Source organism: Anopheles stephensi, unplaced genomic scaffold (genome assembly GCF_013141755.1).
Source record: "Anopheles stephensi strain Indian unplaced genomic scaffold, UCI_ANSTEP_V1.0 ucontig218, whole genome shotgun sequence".
NCBI lineage: Eukaryota > Metazoa > Arthropoda > Insecta > Diptera > Culicidae > Anopheles > Anopheles stephensi.
Window position 1 is genome coordinate 40,001 of NW_023405145.1, and position 7,077 is coordinate 47,077.

Sequence of the window (7,077 nt, forward strand, 5' to 3'; positions counted from 1 at the left end):
GTTGCTTTCGCTCAACTCTACCAAGTGTGCTACACCATCTTGTGGTTGTAGCGTGCGCGTCAGCATGTGATGCCGACGATGCGTTTGGCAACCTCACTCCCGGACTTGTTTGATCGGTAATGATCCTTCCGCAGGTTCACCTACGGAAACCTTGTTACGACTTTTACTTCCTCTAAATCATCAAGTTCGGTCAACTTCGGCCGTGCCAACTGCAGCTCACGAAGGAACCGCGGAAGGTATGCCTCCAGAGACCTCACTAAATAATCCATCGGTAGTAGCGACGGGCGGTGTGTACAAAGGGCAGGGACGTAATCAGCGCTAGCTAATGACTAGCACTTACTAGAAATTCCAGGTTCATGGGGACCGTTGCAGTCCCCAATCCCAACTAAATGAGCATTTGGGTGATTTCCCGTTCCTCTCGGAATGGGGGCGCCTATTGGCGAGAACACGCTGCTGCCCACATTGTAGCACGCGTGCAGCCCAGAACATCTAAGGGCATCACGGACCTGTTATCGCTCACTCTCACCTTGCTAAACACAAGTTGTCCCGCTAAGCAGGGCAAACTAGTGCGACGACCGCCCGCGAAGGCGCCGCCGCCCCGTAACGTCAGGTGCGCCCGGAGGCACACTGCTGACAGCGTTCTAGTTAGCTTGTTTGAGTCGCGTTCGTTATCGGAATTAACCAGACAAATCATTCCACGAACTAAGAACGGCCATGCACCACTACCCTTAAATTTGAGAAAGAGCTCTTAATCTGTCTTACCTCGATAAGTTCGGACCTGGTAAGTTTTCCCGTGTTGAGTCAAATTAAGCCGCAAGCTCCACTTCTTTTTTTTTTTTTTTTAAATACAGTGTGTTTAGTTTTATTAATGGTAAACAAAGAAACATTAACATTAATAAACGCAAACACCGCACCAATACCGACAGCATTCCCTGCACGGGTGTGGCTGCCGGTGTTTTTGCACGTTGAGACCTACTATAATGTTAGGAGCCCGTGCTCCTCCTGATCAAACATGACTGTACAAACAAAAACATTTATTACTCATCACGACATATAAACACCTAACGCGCCTTTGCTACCAAGCCAATACTAAAAGAGACGCTTCACCAAGACAGTAAGTAAATACTAAAGCACACGCCTGCTCGAGTACGCTCTCGCTCTCGTCCACCAACGCAAGCGACCAAAGGCGTATGCTCCATCAAGCTAGCGTGTGGCTGTCTCGGCCTCCGTTATGGCGGCTTCTTCGTCGGCCGACAGCACTTCGCGATGGCGGTCGGCAACCGCATTGCGGGCATGACGTCTTTGACGTTCTCGTTCGCGCCGGTTTGCACGTCGGCGTTCAAGCTCCTCCTCCGCTGGCGGCTGCCTTCTCCGACGCAGTTGGCCCGAACGCACTGGCCGGATTGTACCGGCCCGCAATTGCCGCCGATACTCCTGCTGACGCTGGTTCCGCCTTAACCGTCGGCGAAGAATTTCTTCAGCTGATGGCGGAGCCAAGTTGCGAGCGGGTCTAGCCGGGCGTTGATTGTTGGCTGCTGCTGGTTGGTTGTTGTCTCCTCCATCGTCATCATCCATCAGCTGGCGCCTCTCCCGCTGCTCCCGACGACGTCTCCGCTGGTAAGCGTTGCGGCTGGCTCGACGGTCAGCTCGCCGTCTCACTTCCGCGTGTCGCAGTGCTTCCGTGTTAGCACCGGAAATGGCAGCATTCTCGGCCGATTGGTCATCCAGCCATCGCTGCTGTAGGAAGGTGCAAACTCGTTTTGCAGCCTGTTCCGCCTGCTGCCAGTTAGCTGGGCTTGCCAGCATCCAGCCTGCCAGCTCCTCCGGTGTTACTACTACGCCGTCGTCTTTCGTCAGGAGCTGCACCCTTATGTCCGCGAACCTCGGGCAGTGGAACATCACGTGTTCTGCTGACTCGATCACGGCTGAGTCGGTGCAGAACGGGCAAGTCGGGGCTGAGATGAACCCCATGACGTGCAGAAACTCCCGGAAGAAACCGTGTCCGGAGAGTATCTGACTCAGGTGGAATCCGATCTCTCCATGCTTCCGACCTACCCAACCGCTGATGTCTGGCAATACGCGATGTGCCCAGCGCTTGAACCTACTCGCGGTCGGATGACCGCACTCCTGATTCCAATCGCTCTGCCACTTCGCCATGGTTGCTGACCTTTCCAGCCTCTGTATGACGTCGCGGTCGATCAGCACCCCTTGCTGTAGTGCCTGTTGATGCCGCCTGTGACGCCGGGCAGCTTCCTCCACTTGCAAGCGCAGTGGTATCAGCCCAGCCAACACTACCGCTGTTCCGTAGCTGACTGTGCGAAAGGTACGCGCAACCCCCCTCGCAAGAGGCCGTTGTAGCTGCTCCAATCTCCTTCTGCACCACTGCAGCTCCACCGCTTCCGCCCAGATAGGTGCCGCGTACTTCACCACCGAGTCCGCAACTGCTGCTAGCAAGCGACGCTTCGCTACCCTCGGTCCAGCGTGGTTAGGCATCACGCTGGTGGCCAACTTCACCACACGGAGAGCCTTCGCGGTTGCCTTCTCGACGTGTGGTTTCCACGAGAGGTGGTCGTGAAGTATGACCCCGAGGTAGCGTATTGCTTGCTTTGAGCGGACTTCCACTCCGTCGATCCTTACGGGCACCTGTGGGTGGCCCCGACGCAAACTCGAGATGAGCACCACCTCGGTTTTTTCCGGGGCCAGCTGTAAACGGTGTTGCTGCATCCACGCAGAGATCATTGCTACGGCCTGCTCGGCCACTCCCGCTGCCTCCTCTGGTGTGCATCCCCTTGCCAGTACTGCCAGATCATCAGCGAAGCCGATGACCGATGCTCCGTCGGGCAGCTGCAGGCGTAACACTCCATCGTACAGGATGTTCCATAGCGTGGGGCCCAAGATGGACCCCTGCGGAACTCCTGCCGTTACCTGTCGTGTTACCGGACCGGTGTTCGTGTCGTACGTCAACACGCGGTCAGAGAAGTACTCCTGCAAGATGCTGCGCAATCTTGAGGGCACTCCTTTTTCCTGCAGCGCCTGTGAGATCGCCAGCCAGTCCGCGGAGTTGAATGCATTCCGGACGTCTAGCGCTACAACCAACAGACAGCGCTTGTCTCGCTGGTTTGTCCGTCCAAAGCTCATCGCGGATCTGGCAGCATCAATCACCAACTCCACCGCCTGAAGTGTGGATCGCCCGCATCGGAACCCGAACTGTTGCTCAGAAAGTAGCGGTCCTGATGGCACCTCGATGTGGTCGTTCAGACGATCCAGCAGAACTCGTTCAAACAGCTTCCCCGGAGTGTTGATCAGCATCACCGGCCTGACCGATGACGGTTCTCCGGGGGGTTTTCCTGGCTTGGGAATGAGAACCAGCTTGGCCGTCTTCCACTGGCGAGGAAAGTGGCCGTCGTCCAGCAGCCGCTGGAACAGTCGAACGTGCGTAGCTGGGTATGCCCGCACAGCAGCAGTCAGCGCGGCATTTGGCACGCCGTCCAAACCTGGCGCCTTCCTCGGATTCAGACCCGCAACGATATTGAGCAGCTCCTGTTCGGTAATGGGTCGAATCGGTACACCGTCTGGTTCGATGTCAGGCCAGTTGACAGGGGAGTGTTCCGGGAAGAGCACATCCACAATGTGCTGCAGGTTGGCCGGATCGCGTTCTGGTGCAACGCGACTCCCTCCGAGCCGTTGCAGCAACTCCCCCTGCCACCGGCCTGTCTCGTCCTCCTCGAGATGCTGGATGTATTCTGCGTACCGATCCCGCTTGCTTGTGCGTATCGCCGCTGTCAGGCGATGGCGTGCCTCCTGCAAATCCACCGACATTGCAGATCGAGCCTCAGCGTCAGCAGCCGAGAGCGATTGTCGTCGTTCCCAGAGTTGGCGGCACTCTTCGCGCAGTTGACCGATTTGTGGCGTCCACCAATACGTCGGTTTACCGGTGTGGCCAACGTACGGGGTGACCTCCGCCATAATTTCTCCACAAGCTCGGCTGAGAGCGCGTGTCAGGCTCTCCGCATCGGTAACTCCAACCTCGTACTGAATCCGCTGCAGCGCAATAGCAAAAAGCTCGCCATCAAACTGCCGCGTTTGCCACCTACGCCCTGCTGCACGCACTGTCGAAGTCTCTTCCCGTGTGCGATGACTCCTTGTTGCCTGGTTCTCGCCAACTGTGAAGCGAATGTACCGGTGATCGCTGTACGAGTAGGCATCCAGCATCCTCCATTGTTGCTCGGGGTCCCCCACCAGGTCAGAGCGGCAGATGTTGGAGCTTGCGAAAGCAACATCGACGATGCTCGGGCGAGCAACGCCGTTTCCAAGGAAGGTGTCATCCCTCCCCAGATTCAACACCTCAAGCCCGAGCTCTTCCACAAGCTGTGCCAGCTCCTCTCCCTTGGTGTTGACGCGTTCACTACCCCATGTGCCGTGCCACGCGTTAAAGTCGCCTACGAGCAGCACACGAGAGTGTCCCGAGGCAAGCGTCTCGATACGCTCCAGCATGCCGACGAATTCGGGGACCCCAATGCTCGGTGACGCATAGCAGGCGATGATGGTAATGCCTGCTACGTCCGCCGCTACGATGCCGGAGAAGCACGTACTGCGTACGCGTTGCACTGGATGGGTTCTACCGCTCACGACAATCGCCACCTTGTTATCGCGGTCTACCACCCAGTTTGCGTTGTTCTCCGGGACCGAGCACAGCTCGCACATCACCAATACATCAGCTCGTTCCGTCCTCATAGTGTTGAGTGCCAGGTCTTGGGCACTTCTACTCCGGTTGGCATTTAGCTGGAGGACCTGCAGTCTTAGGGCCATCACAACTGAGGCCGTCCTCCTCCAATGCAGTTGTAGGCGGCGATTCGATGAGGGCCACCACACTTGATGCATCGCACCTCCTGCTTGCATGCAGCCGCACGATGACCGGCCTCACCACACCGTATACAGCAGTTGCTGCGGTCCACCCCTGTGCAGTAGGCCGCCAAATGGCCTCGCTCGAGACAGCGGAAGCAACGACGCATCGAAGCGTCCAGCCTCGGCACCCTCTCCACCCTGCAGGCGGAGTAGTCGATGAGCAGGGGGTCAGTCCTGCTCATGATAGCCTCCGCTTCCGCCCGCGGCAGACGAAGGCGTGCCCGCTTGGTAGCGTCAGGCAGCTCCCACATACGGATCGAGGCCACTGTCGGCTCTTTCTTCAGTGCCGACTTCAGGGCCTCTTTGATTGTGGCTTCCTCGGTCAGATGGTCCACATTGCGGACAATGACCTCAGCCATCTCCGTGACCACCTTGACCGTCCCTTTATCGCCAAGAACTGCCTGGATACGATCACGCAGCGCAAGCGAGTCGACCTCGCGCGTGAGGTCCATCCGCAGGTTGCCCTTTGGGGTCCTCTTTCCAATCCGGATGTATTTCTGCGCATCCTCTAGCGCAGGGGCGGTCCGGATCGGTCGATACATATCGGCAAAGCTCACGCCTGGTGCCGGTATCACCAGTATGGCGTCTGGTCGTCTCCTACTTGTCCGTTGGGCTGGTTGGGGGAAACGTTGGGGTGCCTTTGGCGGCTGGGGCCGCTGTTGTTGCTGAGGCTGCCTCGGAGGCCTCTGCCCAACCGTTTGCCACCCAGGTGACAGGACGTCCCGATAAGACAGCTGCTGCGGCTGAGGGCGGACTGCTTCACGCCCCGGTCTCTGCTGCTGCTGCCTTTCCTTTTCCGCTTCAGCGCGCAATTGGTCCTGCAACTCCAGCAACCGATGGTGGGCAGGACCGCTTGTCTCACGGGTCAGTGCCCTCGTGCGCTTTTGAGACCGCTTAACGGTCTTCTTACTGGGTCCAGGCTGGGATACCGCTTGGTTTCCCAAGCCCGTACCAACCGCGGAGGAGTACATCTCCGACACCGTCCGTGTCCCCATCCTATAGAGTTCAAGCTCTCGCCTAAGAACTTTATTCTCCTGGTCGCTGGCTTCCAGCCTCTCCGTCACTTGGGTCAGCCTCTCGGTCATCGTTTCCAGCTTCTGCAACAGTCTCTCGATGAGCTGGTGCGATCCCTCCGGCGCCCCATTCGAATTCACTGGTCGAACGGTAGCAGCCGTTGCTTCCGGTGAGGTCACCCTGCGTGGTGACGGAATCGGTGGTGTAGTGGCTGCGGTCCTCCGTGAGCCATTCTCCTCCCGCATCTCTTCCTCTAAAGAGGTTGGCTCGGGGGAGGAGAGAACCACCACCATCGGGACGGCGGAGGCCGGCAAACCCGAATTATTCTCCTCGCTGGTTGCCACTGGTTCCTGTGGCGTCGTGCCATGGAAAGCCGCCATTGTTCTTGGTGAAACCTCAATCGGCTCCAACACCACTCGTGGCTGAAGAGGTGGCTCACCTATACGCCGTTTCTTCACCACCGCCTTCCTCAGTGATTCCGGAACAACCGGAACATCAGATTCCGACTCCCCGTTGTCGGTGTCTGATCCCATCTTGAGTTGATGGGCGCAAACTATCCGCTATTTACGTCATCTCCCGCCAGATGACGAAAACCGGGAAGATTTCCTGCTCGCTAACACTTAGCAGGTTCGTCGCCTGTCCTACCACCCAAGTCTCCACGGTTTGGGATGGTTTCCCGTTGCAGGTGGGGGGGCGGAGGGGCTTCGGACACACACCACAAATTTTCACGCACTCGCACTTAATTTCCCCTAATATCCCCTTTTTGAAAGTTTGCCATATTCAGGCGAGGGTGGGGGGAAGTGGGGTTTGCGGTGGGCCCCAGAAACTCCTTGAAAAATTTGTCCTCCTCACGTTATACGGGAAAAACCACACCCGGAATTGTTCCGTACTTATTTAAAATTCCGTCACTATTTCCCTTATTAAGGGCTCGTCGGCGCTCGGACGAAGGGGGAGGGGGGATATGGGGAGCGGGGACACCTCCGTTCACCACCAAAGTTGCATATATTTTTCTCACACTTTCCACCGGTTTTAGAATTTTCCGTGCACTTTTCGAATTTTCCCGCCCAATTCCTTATTTTCCCTTATTAAGGTCCCGAAAATATTATAGAGTTTTCTGAATAATCTCCACTGGTTTACACGATTTTATGACACACTTTT